The sequence below is a fragment of the Cucumis melo genome, chromosome 4 (assembly GCF_025177605.1).
Source record: "Cucumis melo cultivar AY chromosome 4, USDA_Cmelo_AY_1.0, whole genome shotgun sequence".
NCBI lineage: Eukaryota > Viridiplantae > Streptophyta > Magnoliopsida > Cucurbitales > Cucurbitaceae > Cucumis > Cucumis melo.
Window position 1 is genome coordinate 15,019,559 of NC_066860.1, and position 18,174 is coordinate 15,037,732.

Here is an 18,174-nt window from a genome sequence, read left to right on the forward strand (position 1 = left end):
ATTTATTTATAAATATAATATTATCATTAATGTGGCCTAATTGCATTATATATTATTTCTCTTTTGGGCTTATTATTTTATTAGGCCCATTTGGTTAAAAGATAATGTCCTAATTTAACACAATGATGGGTGGTGTCTATAAATAGAACCTTAGGAATTGGTCCTCTCACTATCTCTTATTCTTCCCATCAAGAAATCTAAATTAAGTCCTAAAGGAAGGCAAGTGAGAGAAACACAATTCCTCAACAAGATTATCATGGATCAAAGTATGTTGTTCCTTAACTAATTTTAATATGTAAATTATCTAGTTCAAAGATCTTGATACTTATCGTTATATACAATGTTAGGGTTTTATTGTATAATCATGAACCTTAAGTTTATACCTCCTCCTCGTGGACCCCTCTATTATATGACTTAACCATTGATTCTACTTTCAGCACAATTCAAAGTATAATTTTCTTTCATTAAGAACATATTTTTGTTGGTGACAGGATATTGGGAGATGTCTTCATGGGCCTCTACCATACTGTCTTTGATTTTGGCAAGCTGAGAGTTGGATTTGCAGAGGCAGCTTGAAGAAACCACTTGGTTGGTGGCTTTGTCCAAAGATGAAGCTCAATTCAATGATGTTATATAATCCTCAACACTTGATGAATTTTGTATTTTGTGAACGTTGTATAGTTGCTAATTACATTTGATGTATTTCTTTCATTATTGGATAATTTTTTTGTTATTTAATTTTCTATTAGCTAACAATGTATGAGACATGAACTACCTTTTAAATAAATTTCATTCACATAATTGGCATATATACTGTATGTTGATGTTTGGAATTGAATACTGATATTTAAAAAAGTTTATTATAGATAACATATGTAAAAATACTACATTATTATAGATTTTATTTAAAGGTATGACTAAGCGTTTATATTTGTTAAAAAAATGCTATTATTAACAATCAACAACTTTTAAACTTGCTATAACACGTTTTTCATAGCTTTAAAAAAAACGCTATCATAAATTATATAAATAGAAAAATATAATATTAAAAAGTAGTTTTTATAACTTTTCCAAAACGCTATCAAAATGCATACTTTTTATAGCTTTTACAAAACGCTATTAAAAATTCAGACTTTTAATAACATGGATTGTCACAACTTTTGGTAAAACACTATAAAATGTTTACGATAGCATTTTTAGCGAGCTATCGTAGACTGTTTTCCTGTAGTGTCTTTCTAATGATTATTGTGCATTTCAAAATTGGGGTCAATAATGGAATCATATCTTAATAACTTCCTCATTTTCTGCCAACATAAAACATAAAAGAAATATTGGAAGAGAAAATTTGGAAAAAGAGGTTTTTTTGAAAATTAAAGCTAAAAAGATGTATTAATTAGAAAATGTCTATGTATTCAAATAATAATAATAAATAAATAAACAAATACATTAAACATTTTGGCTTTCTAAACTAATATTTCCTTACCCAATTTTTTAATTATAGTTCTTAATTAGATTGAAGAAATACTAACTAATCAAATCTATTTCTAAGATGTCGACGGTATAACTTAACATCAATTAAAAAATGGTTATTTTGGTAGACCTAAATAATTATTATATTTATTTTGGATCTACTATTTTATCCACACACAATTGGAATAACAATGTTTTCAATTTCTTTTTTAAAGACCCAACAAATTGAACAAACAAACAAGGGGGAAAACAAGCACACTAGATCAGAGCATGCCACGATGCTTTAATTTGCATGTGAAAATAATATGTCTACCAATATTAACCTTTTAAAATTCAAAAGAGAATAAACAAAGAATGATGAACATAAAAAAAAAAAGAGAGAGAGAGAGAGAGAGGAAGAGGAACTTACGATCAAATAACTTATATAAAGCACGTGTCTTGTCCTACTTTTTTTTAAGTAACATCCAATTGTGACCACAAAAAATTGTAAAATGTTACTGTACTTCTATATAAGGATTGTTTTATTCCTTCGAAATACATAACACGAAGGGTGGAAAATTAATAAAAATGATTGTTCCATTTTCAATTCTTTAAAAAATTATTTTAAATGACAAAACTGTTTAAATTATTTATAAATATATGACTTATTTAAGATAAATCATATGATAATTTACTATTTGTGTCATAATGGATACAAATAGTAGTTTTATCGCTATCCAATGGTAAATAACTACATTGAGATATTTTATCGGATTTGTAAATATTTTAATTCATTTTACTATATTTAAAAATAACTATTATCTTAGTATCATAAAAGTGGTAATAGGGAGAAACTTTTTCTTCCCATTTTGCCCTTTTTCATGGTTTGTTTTTTTTATTTACCATGTTGGTTTTATTGTAATTTGATTTTTCTAATTATTATGGGTTTTCAACAAATAAATCTACCATTTCTCAATTGACAATTACATCCCTCATTATCTCTCAATTAATTAAATTCATTAATTTCTTTTTGATGCCCTTAAAACTCTCTTTATACAAAATTAAATTAAGAAAAAAAACATATGACCATTCATTAGCTCGGTTTTAAAGCTATACGTATGACCGTTTATTAGCTCGGTTTTAAAGCTATATAAATTTCTATTCTTTCCTTCTATCACTCACACATTCTCCCTCATCTTCTTTCTCACTCATGTTCACACTCCCAATCATTATCTCTCAGTATTGTGAACAATAAAATAAATCCATATATAAAAGAATTTGGTGTAAAGTAAAAGTTACTTTTGTGTTTTTCAACCTATATATAGAGAAGATACAAAGAGGCTTTTGACGACACTATCAACTATATGTCGAATAAGCAATATTCTCATAATACTTACCATGCACTACAACATTATTTCATCTATGTATCTATATTCGATTAATTCAAATTTTAGTTGTTTCTGAGTATTATATTTTGGATTGAAGAGACTTCTTTATCCATCATTTTTTTTATTTTATTTATGTCATTTCATTCTTTATTCTTCTATTTTCTTTATTTTCTTTCTTTCTTTAATTTATTTTTATTGAAAAAAGTATGTTTTGTTATATTATGGTTAACCCTTAATTTTCTCTTTGTTTATATATATTGTATTTATATAGTTGTATATTCATAAACTTATGTTGTTACATTGGTCTTTTATATTCTCTAAATAACATATAGTTGTCCAATGTGGTCACCTCACTATCATTGGTAGATTTGGATTTAATAATCTGTTATATATATATATATATATATGTAAGCTAAAGATATCTTTTATAATTAGTTTTTAGGTTGTTACACAGTAAATTGATTAATTTTGTATTGATTCAATAACAAATTTAGTACCTACAATTTAGATATAGTTTATAAAATTTCAGTTTGAGAATATTTTAAAATTGACCTTATGATTGTATCAGACAATAATTGTCCATAGTTACAATCGAAATAACACAAATTTTCCAAACAAAAGAATAAGGAGATGCTTCATTCAATCAACTTCGTACAAAAAAATTAAAATAACATGAAAGTATTTATTTTCTAAGCTACGTTTAAAGTATTAAAATAGATATTTTGCTTTGTAATTAAATTTTCTTTTATTTTGCATAAATTTATTATATAATTACAAACATTTTACTTCACCCATTTATAATATTTGAATATCTTAAAAACAAAAATTAAAATTATATACTATTTTAAACTTTAAATTAAAATTTTTACATTTTTTACCTCTAATTAAACAATATTTTAAAATTTAAATTTAAAATTTGACTTTTCACGTGGTTAGCACATGAGAATGTTTTTATATCCTTTTAACCTTCTTTCAATCTTCCACCAACCTTTCTCTAATGTTTTCTCCAAACCTGTTTTGAAAGAAAATTTGTCTTTTTCTTTTTTTTCTCTAACCCCACTTGAAGTTATTATTTAATTGGTTGGAAGCTTAGCGGTAAGTCTCATGGTTTATTAACTTTTTAAATTGAATTACTACTCAAACTCCATTTTTTCCTCAAATATCTCCGTCTTTTATTTCTTTTTTATTCGTTATGTTCTTTAAATTTAAAATTCTCTATTTTAATTCGTACATTAATCATTTTGTCACCTAACATCTACTACTATCCAACACTCAACTCGTTTTCAACAGTGAAATCTAAAGATTTATTCTTTTAGTATAGAAATATAAAATCAAAACAAATATTAAATAAATTAAGGAATTTGAATGTCCCTATAATGGATCTCCATTTTGATATATCAAACATACATTTTCGAAGTTAAAATAAGCATAGGTTAAGTGACAGGGCCTCTATCTTACCCACAAATTATAAAATAAAATTTGTTTGTATCATAGGATGGATTTTGAACCGTCAATTTGATTGAAAAAAGAAACGATTTCTTGCCACGTGTATTCATAACAACCGTTACTACAGGGGTCCACGTTGATACCTTCTAAAGACAAAAGACAATGATCACTTTCTAGGAAATTAATCAGAGCCGTTAATGGAATTTGCATCCATCCAAAAATGGGATATTAATTAATAATGTCCATATGTAGAAGTTTGATTGGTGACTATATGTTATTATTATTATTCAAGTGATCAATTAAGAATATTAATTCAAGAAAAATTATTGAACGGCTAAAGTTAATCATTTGTGTTTGCTTTAAGTCTATATTATAAACATTATTCATATTGTTAATAATTTCGTTTGCATTTGGATTCTTATGTTAAAAGACATGGGCTTATTTATATAATATAGTAGAAAATGGTATAACTTTACACCTTGAAAGATACAATTATAATAAAATAATTAGATGTTTGGATGATTTAATTAAAGCCTAGTTTATAGCTACTAATTATCATTTTAAATATCAATAATTCAAAAATCACACACTTTATATATAATTATTGAAATAAAAACAATTTGTAGTAACTTCATAAACTGAAAGATATTTGAATTAAGGGTTTATCTTATTAATTTGAGTTCTTTTTTTTTTCTTTTCTTCCCCATAAGTTAAAGAACCAACATATAGATGGAGAATCAACGTGGTTGAAGAATTATTGTTAATTAGTTTAGTAATTTTCAAATGCTTAGTTGTAGTGTTGATGGTTATTATTGCCTTTTCCTTCTACTGTGCCTTTACATCCTTTCTCCCTATTATTAAGTTTGTTATGAACCTTCCATTTATGGATTCCACGTGTCCTTGTATTGGTCATTTAATATTGTGGCCTTTACCTTTTCCCTCTTTTTCATCAAGAAAAATACAGAATATACTTCCTGATAATAGTTTCGCCAATAGCAACATTCTCTTAGTTTATGTATGATGGTGTTCGAAATCAAGATATTGGTATTGGACTTATTAATCGATTCATAACCTTTCAAACCCAACCAATATCTACTCGGACTCCCTTTACTTGTAGGAGTACATCTTGGATCTGCCGATTATGTTATGGACGAAGTCTTACTCACGGGGACCTGGTAGAATTGGGAGAAAGGTATTATTGCGGGTCAATCTATTGAAGAACCGGGTACTCAACTAACATTAAGAACTTTTCATACTGGCGGAGTATTCACAGGGGGGACTGCAGAACATATACGAGCTTCTTCTAATGGCAAAATCAAATTCAATGAGAATTTGGTTCATCCCACACGTACACACCATGGGCATCCTGGTTTTTTATGTTATATAGACTTGTATGTAAATATTGAGAGTGAGGATATACATAACGTCACTATTCCACCAAAAACTTTACTTTTAGTTCAAAATGATCAATATGTAGAATCAAAACAAGTGATTGCTGAGATTCGCGCGGGAACATACGCTCTTAATTTAAAAGAGAGAGTTCGAAAACATATTTATTCTGACTTAGAGGGAGAAATGCATTAGAGTACCGATGTGTACCATGCACCCGAATTTACATATAGTAATGTCCATCTCTTACCAAAAACAAGTCATTTATGGATATTATCAGGAGGCTCGTGCGGATGCAGTGTAGTCCCTTTTTCATTCTACAAGGATTAAGATCAAATTAACGTTCATTCTCTTTGTGTCGAAAGAAGATATGTTTCTAGCCTTTCAATAAATAATGATAAAGTGGGACAAAAATTTTATGGTTCGAATCTCTCTGGTAAAAACGAAAGCTAGCTCAGTTGGTAGAGCTCCGCTCTTGCAATTGGGTTGTTGCGATTACGGGTTGGATGTCTAATTGTCCAGGCGGTAATGATAGTATCTTGTACCTGAACCGGTGGCTCACTTTTTCTAAGTAATGGGAAATATGACCGAAACATGCCACTGAAAGACTCTACTGAGACAAAGATGGGCTGTCAAGAACGTAGAGGAGGTAGGATGGGCAGTTGGTCAGATCTAGTATGGATCGTACATGGACGGTAGTTGAAGTCGGCGGCTCTCTTAGGGTTCCCTCATCTGGGATCCCTGGGAAGAGGATTAAGTTGGCAACACCAGACTTCGACGTCCGGTGGTTCCATTCAGTCAGTTTCGATCACATCCCTTGACCTTGATGCCCAATTAAACCCCTTCATACTTCACCATTCCATCACCCCGACTACCAACCTTGTTTCTACACCATTAACAGGATCGAATAACTACCTATCATGAAGCAGAGCAATGATGTTGGCCTTATCTGGAGAGAACAAAGTTGGATTTGTTAGTGACGCCATTAAGAAACCGTCAAAAGGTAATATGCTATCTTGTTGAAAATGTAACAATGATGTCATAGCTTTTTTGGATTATCAATTATATTTCAAAAGAGATAGCAGCAACCCTATTTTATAATGGAAATGTAAAGGAGATGTGGGATGAATTGAAAGAAAGATACAAACAACCTAACGAACCTCATATATACTAGCTGCCAAAAGACCTAGTAACTACCACACAAGGGAGTTTATCAATCGAAATATACTATTCAAAAATTACCAGCATATCGTAGGAGCTTATGGAATATCGACCTATGGACAAATGCACCTGTGAAGGATCAAAGAAGATGATTGATTTCTTGAATGCTGAACTTGTAAGGGAAATTGTATTGAGTAGCACAATAAAAATCTAATTTAGCAATATTAGCACTAATTTTTTCAATTTTGCAAATATAGCAACTTTTTAATTTTGGTTGATATTTTTTATTTTAACTTTTTCATTATTCCAAAATTTCCCTTCTCTAAATCTCCACTTTTCTCTTCCTCTTCAGTTTCTTTCTTTCATCGTTCTCCTTCATTCTTCGTTTTCTTCTCCTGATCTTCTCCATTGTTCTTCTTCACAGTTTCTCCTCTTCGCCTACTTTTCCTCTCCTCGTCTTCTTCTCCCTCTTCTCCATCGTTCTTCTCTTCTCTCTTCTGTTTCATTCTTTTAGATTTCTCCCTCTTCGTCTGCTTCTTTTTTTATCGTCTTCTCCTTCTCTTCTTCTCCTATTCTCCTCATTTTTTTCTTCAGAGAAAACAAGAATTATGCATGTATTTCTTTCCCTTTTTTAAAGCCCTAATATTCTTTCTTATACTTATGTACGTATTTTGATGTTCGAAATTGGTAAGGGAGTTTGATCATTATCTTTTCCTTCTTTTTTCTGTAAATCGCTCATGTTTATTATTTATTTAAATTAAGGCTACGATTTGTTCTTCCTTATCTCTTTTATTTTTTCTTTTATTTTTTCCTCATATCTTTTATCGAAAGGGGCTTTGCAGATCCGTTAGGTTTTATTTAGTTACGTTTTTTTTTTAATTTGTATTAGTTTTTTATAGCAGTGAAATGATGTACTGATATTATATGTATTAGTTGATTAATACACTTACTACGTGTTTTTTATTTTTCCAAAATTATTGCAGTTCATTGTAGTTACGGTTAAGCTGGCAGTAATTGTTTTTCAGAGAGGTCAATGGGATGAGCAACATTGCTACGTGGATTACAAAACAAATTATGTTTTGGTTGATGGAGTGATATCATCATTTGATTCTTTTGTGAAGTTGATTCATCCTGAAGTTTAGGTTGGGTTTAGGTTGAGTCAGGTGTAATTAATTGTTTGAGTGTATCAACAATTTAGCAAGTGTATCAACAACATATCAAGTGTTTCAAACTAATAATATGTATCAATGATGTTTAGCAAGTGATGAAGTTTATTAAATCTATCAAAAGTATCAGCAAACAATAACAAGTGTATCAACGATATATAAAGTGTATCATTCTTAGTACATCAAAGTGTATTTAATTGATTGAGTATATCAACAGTTGAGCAACTGTATCAACAACATCTCAAGTGTGTCAAACTAATAATATTTATCAACAAAATTAATTAGCAAGTGATTAAGTGTATTAAATCTATCAAGTGTATCAGCAAACAATAAAAAGTGTATTAATAATATATAAAATGTATCATTCTGCCAACATGAGCTTAGCTCAACTGGCACCTATATGTATTTGTGGATAAGAGGTCTTGGGTTCAAATTCCTTCCCTTGCATTTATTACAATACCTTTCCAAAAAAAATGTATCATTCTATATCTAAAAAAATTCCTAACATAATATCAAACTCAATTGGTCTAAACTCTCTTTTTTTCTCTGTTTTTTATAGGCCACTGAGATGGTAGCTTTTTTTTTAAGATTGCAAGATCGATCGTGTTTGTGATAGTGGGAAGAATCGTGAAGAGGGAAAATCGTGGGGAAGGAGGATCATGGAGATTTCTCTGTTTTTTATAGGGCACTGAGATGGTAGCTTTTTTTTAAGATTGCAAAATCATGAGGATCGTGTTTGTGATAGTGGGAAGAATCGTGAAGAGGGAAAATCGTGGGGAAGGAGGATCGTGGAGAGGGAGGGGAAAAATCGTAGGACTGGAAGTGGTTGAGAGAAAACAGGAAAAAGATATGAAATTTAATTATTGTTTTCTTTTCTTTTTTTTTTAAATAAATTCAAATTCAAATCAACTTAATTTAATAAAAATAAATAAATAAAAAAGTAATAAAATAAAGTAAAGTAAATGTAAAAAATAAATGGCCAAAATATGGTATCTACAGTTTGCCCCCCTTTGTCCATCCTGGAAATATTTAAAGGTGGACAAAGAAAATAGATAAAGTATTTGGGCCAAATTTTATTTTTTAGAGAGGGAACTAAAAGATTATCAACCCTAACTCTAGGGTTAGGTTTGATAAATAAAGGACGTGATAGATAGGCTTCGGCCTCAGCTTCAGATCTGTGCTCGATTTAACCAAATTCAAAAAGACATCAACCTTAGCTCCAGGACTAGGTTTAATAAATAAAAGACTTGATAGACAGGCTTTGGTCTCAGTTTCAGATCTGGGCTCGATTTAACCAAATTTAAAAAGACATCAACCTTAGCTCCAGGACTAGGTTTGATAAATAAAGAACCCGATAGACAGGCTTCGACCTCAGCTTCAGATCTGGGCTCGATTTAACCAAATTCGAAAAGACATCAACCTTAGCTACAGGACTAGGTTTAATAAATAAAAGACCTGATAGACAGGCTTCGACCTCAGCTTCAAATCTGGACTCGATTTAACCAAATTCGAAAAGACATCAACCTTAGCTCCAAGACTAGGTTTGATAAATAAAGGACCTGATAGACAGGCTTCGGCCTCAGCTTCAGATCTGGACTCGATTTAACCAAATTCGAAAAGACATCAACCTTAGCTACAGGACTAGGTTTAATAAATAAAAGACCTGATAGACAGGCTTCGACCTCAGCTTCAAATCTGGACTCGATTTAACCAAATTCGAAAAGACATCAACCTTAGCTTTAGGACTAGGTTTGATAAATAAAGGACCTGATAGACAGGCTTCGGCCTCAGCTTCAGATCTGGGCTCGATTTAACCAAATTCGAAAAGACATCAACCTTAGCTCTAGGACTAGGTTTGATAAATAAAGGACCTGATAGACAGGCTTCGGCCTCAGTTTCATATCTGGGCTCGATTTGACCAAATTTGAAAAGACATCAACCATAGCTCTAGGACTAGGTTTGATAAAAAATGGACTCGTCTTGCTTTGGACTTGTTAAAGATTTAATTTGAAAATAAAATATTGTCATTTTCAAAGAAATAAATAGCTCATTGCTCCATTCATCAAAATTAACAATTGATCACTATGGCTACTGGATAGAATAAAACACACATATCATTGAAGCTTTTTAAGTTGTCAAATTCGCCACTCTTTGAATCAAAACTGCGAATGACTACACTATGTTGTAAAGATCCAATATTGTTTAGTCCTTCGACATCACAAAACGTGAATCCCTTTAAGATGTAGACTTCCAATTACGATAACTCCCATCATATCAAAATTTGTCTGGACTTGTAGACACCTATATTTCCTTAAATCTTATCAAAAGAAAATCATAGCTTTTACTTGGTTTGCAAATACAATAAGTTGTACTGGATCCTTGCTAATTAAAAATATGAAGAATAATGGACTAATGAATCATGAATGTTTACTATCTTTTAGAAAGGATAAAAGAAAAGGTTGGCAAATAAACATATGTTCAAAAAATATAATAAGAAATGGAAAAAAAAAATGTGACAACAATGCTTGGAATAGGAGTACGAAGAGAGGGGTGAGAGAAAGTTTACACATCTGGAAATAACATTCTAAGAACTAAATGTAAGTTTCCTAGAAATACCCCTGACTTCTTTCAACATTATGAAACCCTCTAAGAAAAGGCCTCATGCATAATATCTTCGAACATAATCTGAATTCATAGGATTTTTTAACTCAACGCCATCCATATTAGTCAAAAGTAGAGCTCCTCCTAAAAAACTTTTTTCACTACAAATGGTCCTTCATAATTAGGAGTCCATTTTCCTCGATGATCCTTTTGAAACGAAAGTAATCTTTTTAATACCAAATCTTCCTCTCGAAAGCTTCGAGGATGCACTTTCTTATTGTATGCTCGCATTAGTCTTCTTTGGTAAAGTTGCCCATGATTTAATGCTGCCAACTGTTTTTCTTCAACGAAATTCAACTGCTCATAACGACCTCGTATCCATTCAGCTTCATCTAACTTAGCTTCCATGAGAACTCTCAATGAAGGTATCTCAACTTCTAAAGGTAAAACAGCTTCCATACCATAAACTAAAGAAAATGGTGTTGCTCCTGTTGAAGTACGAACTGATGTGCGATATCCATGCAACGCAAACGGTAGCATTTCATGCCAATCTTTGTATGTTATTGTCATTTTCTCAATGATTCTTTTAATATTTTTGTTAGCTGCCTCAATTGCCCCATTCATCTTTGGGTGATATGGAGTCGAATTTCGGTGATTGATCTTGAACTGCTCACAAAGTTCGTCCATCATTTTGTTATTAAGGTTCTTGGCATTATCCGTAATAATACCTTCTGGGAGACCATAACGACATATAAGCTCTTTCTTGATAAACTTGAGCACTACTCTCCTTGTAACATTGCAATAAGATGCAGCCTCTATCCATTTAGTGAAGTAATCAATGGCCACAAGAATAAAACGATGGCTATTTGAGGTTTTAGGAACAATGGGTCCAATAACATCCATTCCCCATAAAGAAAATGGTCATGGTGCTGACAAGATATGCAATGGAGATGCTGCTACATGGATCTTATCCATATAAATTTGACACTTTTTACATTCCCTTGCATATTTTATGCAGTCTGATTCCATCGTTGTCCAATAATAACCAGATCTAAGTATTTGTCTAGCCATCATATGTCCATTAGCATTTGTTCCACATATTCCTTCATGAATGTCTATCATAATTTGTTTTGGTTCCTCTTCATCAACACACCGAAGGAGCACCATATCGTGGTTTCTTTTATAAAGAACTTCACCACTTAAGAAAAAGTTCATGGCCAACCTCCTTATTGTGCGTTTGTCATTCTCTGAAGCTTCATATGGATATTCTCTACACTTTATGCATTGCTTAATGTCAAAATACCATGGCTTGTTATCATTTCCAACATTCATGCAATATGCTGGCACATCTCGCTTTGTAATTTGGATTGGATGAAGTTCAAATTCAAGATTAAATCAAACATCACTGCTAGAGTGGCTAATGCATCCGCCATTCGATTGTCTTCCCTAGGAACATGGTCAAATGAAATCTTCTCAAAATTTTGAGACAATTTTGTAACGTATTGGCTGTAAGGTACCAATTTAGCATCTCTTGTTTCCCATTCTTCCTTGACTTGATGTATCACTAACATCGAGTCACCCAAAACTTTCAACTTTTTAATACTCATATTGCATGCTACTTGAAGTCCCATAATGCAAGCTTCATATTCAGCGATATTGTGAGTGCATTCAAAACATAACTTGGCTGTTAGGAGGAAAACATTTCCTTAAGGAGAAATTAGCACAACTCCAATCCCATGTCCCAACTCATTTGAGGCACCATCAAAAAGCATAGTCCATGTCTCATGATCTCTAGCATTCTTTTTAACTAGAAATATGTTTTCATCTGAGAAATCAATCCTCATAGGTTCGTAATCTGCTACTGGTTGAGCAGCTAAATGATCAGCAACTGCGCTTCCCTTTATTGTTTTTTAGTAACATAAACAATATCGTACTTTAACAACAAAACTTGCCATTTTGCAATCCTTCCATATAATGACGGTTTCTAAAAAATGTATTTTATTGGATCCATTTTTGAAATAAGACATGTCGTGTGGTATAACATATATTACCTCAAACGATGAGCGGTCCATACCAAAGCACAACAAGTTCGCTCTAACATTGAGTATCTAGATTCATAATCGGTAAACTTTTTGCTCAAATAATAAATGACATGCTCCTTCTTCCATGATAAATCATGTTGTCCTAGAACACCACCCATGGAACTTTCTAATACTGTTAAATACAAGATTAACGATCGCCCTGGAATTGGAGTTATCAGTACTGGTGGGCTCTGCAAATACTACTTAATTTTGTTAAAAGCTTCTTCACAATCCTCATTCCATTTTCCTGGGTTGTTTTTACGTAAGAGCTTGAAGATTGGTTCACATGTTGGTGTTAAATGTGAGATAAATCTGGATATGTAATTCAATCTTCCCAAAAAACCTCGAATTTCTTTTTCTGTTTTAGGGGATGGCATTTTCATGATAGCCCTTACTTTATCTGGGTCTACTTTGATCCCTTCTTCGCTGACGATGAATCCCAGTAGCTTTCCCGAAGTTGCCCCAAATGTACATTTGGATGGATTTAATTTCAATTGATATTTTCTCAACCGATCAAATAATTTTTGGAGTGTGGTTGTATGATCTTCATCTGCCTTGGATTTTGCGATCATATCATCAACATACACCTCTATTTCTTTATGCATCATATCATGAAAAAGTGTAACCATTGCTCGCTGATACGTTGCCCCATCATTTTTCAAACCAAAAGGTATTACTTTGTGGCAGAATGTTTCCCAAAGGGTAATGAATGTCGTTTTTTCTCTAGCTTCTTCAGCCATTTTGATCTGATTATATCCTGAAAAACCATCCATGAAGGAGAAAGTTGAGTATCCTGCAGTGTTATCAACCAACATGTCGATATGAGGTAAAGGGAAGTTATCTTTTGGACTGGCTCGATTTAAATCTCTATAATGCACACACATTCTCACTTTTCCGTCTTTTTTGAACACTGGAACAATGTTTTCCACCCATTCAGGATATTTGGAGACTGTGAGGAATCCTGCTTCAATTTGCTTCTGTACTTCCTCCTTTATTTTAATCAGTCCATTAGGTTTCATTTTACGTAGCTTTTGTCTCACTGGGTTGCATTCTCATTTTAAAGGAACTCGGTGTACTACAATATCCGTACTTAATCCTGGCATATCCTGATAACTCCAAGCAAAAATATCTGAATACTCACGTAACAAATTGATCAGTTTTTTCGTGATTCACTGGTCAATGATGTGCCAATTTTTACCTCTTTTGACTTCTCTTGAGAACCCAAATTGATTGCTTCAACTAGTTCTTGGTGAGGACCAAGAACCTCATCTTCTTCTTCTACCATTCTAAACAATTTTGAGGATATTCCCACATCATCTTCAAAGTCACTTTCCTTGTCAGATTCCATAGTGTATATTAAGGCATCAAGGGTGGAACTGGAATCACTAACATCTTCATTCTTATGAATATTGTCTATGAAAGGGTTTAGACTTTTGTGTTTAATTTGCAAATGCAGGAAAGAAAGCAAAAGGAAGAAAAAATTAGAATGAATGAAATGGAAATGTGGAAATTTCATTAAATAACAAGAAAGCAGTAGATTAATGTTGTAAAGTAAATAAATACTATGGCCTTGGATAGAGCCATTTGAAAAATAAAAAATTTAATCAAATAAAAGATTAATCATTACTCTTGAAAATCTCTTGAAAATGTAGGTAATCTACATTATCCCAATTGTTAAGCTCAAAATCAGACGGACATGCATAAACTGTGTTGCCTTCAAATGATGCTTCTTGTGCCACTGCTGCAACTGATAAACTTTCCATCTTCGTTAACAAATCATCCTTCAAATCAGAGTTGTGTGATGAATAACTTATACCAGCACTCTTGAAAATATCATATAATTCTGGTATAAGTTTTATACTTGGATCAAACTCCCTCATCTCCAACTTTGCCAAACGCTTTTTCTTCTTTTCCTCCTGAAGCCTAATCTTGTCATATATGGATGGCTTATAGCCCAAACCAAACCTCCCATCATTGCTCGGTATTTTTAGAAGTGTCTCTAAGTTTTGATTCAAATAATATCCTCCACCTCCCATTATCCTAGTGGTCATAACTTCAACTTTAGACTTGTGTGGCTTTATCACTTCATCTACAGTTGCTTCCATCATAGTTGCATGAGCAATTTCAAAAGAGCAAAAAGAACACTCTAATGCTTCTTCCGTCGCTTCAACATATAGGGTTGAGACTGGCTTTGTTATTAAGAAATCTTCCTCTCCCATCACGCAAATCAACTTACTCCCAACAATAAATTTCAATTTTTGATGCAATGTGGACGACAGCACTCTTGGGGAGTGAATCCAAGGACCTCATAATAAAAAACTGTACATGGGTGTTATCTCCATAACTTGAAAGACTATGTTGAAAATACATGGGTCAATTTTAACTGGTAGTTCAATGTCACCCATTACTTATCTGCGTGACCCATCGAAAGCTTTCACAACCATAGTACTTGATTTTATGTGTGACATATCCACAAGAAGTTTCAATGGTGTAGATTTAGGCATTATATTGAGAGCTGATCCGTTATCCACTAAAACTCTTGCAATGACGTAGTCTTTGCACTTCACTTGAATATGCAGTGCTTTTGTATGGCCTAAGCCTTCAGGAGGAATTTCGTCATCTATGAAGACTATGGAATTTGAAGATGTAATGTTTCCAATAATTTCACTAAACTTTTCCACTGAAATGTCATGTCCGACATGTGCGTTGTTCAAAATATCTAATAACACTTTGCGGTGAGGCTCTGAATTAAAAAACGACAATAATAAAGAAATTCGAGCTGGAGTATGATGCATTTGCTCTATGATCTTATACTCACTTTGTTTTACTATTTTCAAGAATTCATTTGCTTCCTCATCCGTGACAAGTTTTTTGTATTCTATATCTTTTGCAATGATAGGCATCTTCACATTTTGGTCTTTGCAATGCTCTTTCACATTTCTTTTCTCATTTTTCCTACCTTGCTCCAGTATTAGACCATCTGAAGGGACTTTTAAGTTATCTGGTTTGTAGCATCTTCCACTTCGGGTTATCCCGCTGATTCCTGTAATGTTATCAACTGAAGGACCTGTTATGACCTGACAATCATACCGTCATGGCACTGCTTTTAGATCCTTAAATTTGAAAGGACTCGACACTTGGATCATGAGTTTTTTAGGATTGCAGAAGCTGGTTGACTCATTATGACTTTCTTGATTAAAAACTGTCAAAGGTCTTAGTAAAAAGGAATCTTCCTTTTCTGAAACTTCATCCATTAAAGCACATATTTTACTGTCTTTCATCTCGTCTTTTCCTTGTCCTCTATATACCGTGAGTATCTTTGAATCCATAAGTTGTTGTACTTTGGATCTAAATTTTTGGTATTGTTGGACAACGTGGCCTGCAACTCCTTGATGGAATATACAATGTCTGCTTTCATCATACCCTTCATATCTTATGTTAGGGTCTAGATATTCATAACTAACATATCCTGCTTCAAAAAGACCTTCAAAAAGTGCTTCCATAGGCATCACTATCTCATGGACTTCATTTTTTCACTTTTCAACAAGGCTATCCACAGCGTTCACTTTTGGATTTTCATGATCAGGCAGTGGATTTTCATTGACATTCAGCTTCTCACCAGATTTTTTGAAGCTCAAACATCCAGCATTAATTAGATATTGCACCTTTCTTTTCAAAGCCAAACAATTTTCAGTTGAGTGTCCCATTCCTTCAGCGTGATAATCACATCGAGCATTTAAATCATACCATTTCGGGTAAGAAGGTTGTATAGGAATCATTGGAATAGGAGCTAACTGTCGATTTTGAATTAGTTTAGGTAAAAGCTCTGTATAAGTCATGGGAATCGGATCAAACCACCATGTATCTGAATTGGTTTTGCTACCTTGACCCTGTACAAATGGTCGAGGAGAATTTGAGTTAACGGGTTTTGGAGCTTCAGAGATGGTATGGGCTGGTACATAGCTATTATAAGGGATATGAGAGACATTGCTTATATATGACGGAAAGTTTTGATCATATTTTCTCTAACCAAAAATTGATTTATGCTTCCCTAAATTAGGAAAACCAATTGCATGAATCTCTCCTTCTTTCTTCTTGGATATTGTTCCTTTCTTTATTCCACCATATTCAGTTGTAGCCTTTACTAACCTCCCGTGTTTTATCCCATATTCAATTCTTTCGCCAATAACGATAATATCAGAAAAATTTGTTGATGCATTACCAATCACTCGCTCATAGAATGGAGCCCGCAAGGTATTCATAAACATAGATGTCATTTCTTTGTTTGTTAACGGTGGTTGAACCTCGACAGCCATATCTCTCCATCGTTGAGAATATTCTTTGAAGCTTTCCGAACTCTTCTTCTCCATCTGTTGCAAGTCTAAACGGTCTGGGGCCATATCAATGCTGTGTTTGTATTGCTTTAGAAATGCATCAGCTAAGTCCTTCCAAACGTGAATGTGTGCATTATCTAATTGAATATACCATCGACTAGCTGGACCAGTCAAGCTATCCTGGAAGCAATGGACTAGCAATTTATCATTATTAATATGCGCCGCCATCTTTCTGCAGTACATTATAAGATGACTCCTTGGACACGTTGATCCAACATATTTATCGAATTCAAGAACTTTAAAATTTGCTGGAATGATCAAGCCTGACACCAAGCACAATTGTGTTGCATCTATATTTCCATAGACTTCAGTTCCTTCAATTGCTCGCAACCTTTCTTCCAAAACATCTAACTTTTGCTTAGCCGGAGTGTTCTCGTTTTGTCCCATATCTTGAATTTTAGCCTGAGTTTCCAAATGTTCTATACCTGGGACAATGGGTGGAACAACATACAGCGGATTCGTAGGAACATAGTGTTGAATGGTTTGAGACTGCGGAACATTCATGTGGTATGGAGTGAATCCTGGAGGAAAAATTGGATCATCTGTGTCTTGAATTGGATTGCTTGATTGTATTGTATCTACAACGACTTTTCCTTTCCCCATTGAAAGCAATTCCAGTATTTTTGAAAGTTGTTCCCCAAGATTATTAATCTCTTGTCTCATTTTATCCATGTCCTTATCTTTTTCTTCCATGATTCAGCTTTTATACCTAGTATTGTAAGGATGACGAATTGGAGTAGGACGAGCTATATTTTCCTTTTTTTTTAAATAAAATAGAATAAAAATAAAAAATAAAAAATTGAAGTAAAAGAGAAGAGGGGAAAGAGAGAGAGAGAGAGAGAGAGAGAGAGAGAGAAGCAAATCTTAGTATATATAAAATTCAAACAACAATAATAAAATTAATCAAACAAACATAATGTAAGTTTGACAAAATAAAGGAAATCAAACTGAAACTAGAAACAAACAAAACGTAATGAACATCACTCCTATTGTCAATAGTGAAATGAACAATGAATGAAAACGCTCAAAATGTCTCAGTTCTCTGCATATCATCTTCAAGAATCTATTTAGATCATCTGCATGAGGTTGCATTGAGAAA

At 32.7% G+C, this 18,174-nt stretch overlaps 1 pseudogene; it reads right to left on the bottom strand.

The window, feature by feature from the left end:
• Positions 1-10,658: 10,658 nt before the first annotated feature.
• Positions 10,659-17,768, bottom strand: LOC103493427 (uncharacterized; annotated as a pseudogene).
• Between the last annotated feature and the right edge of the window lie 406 nt (positions 17,769-18,174).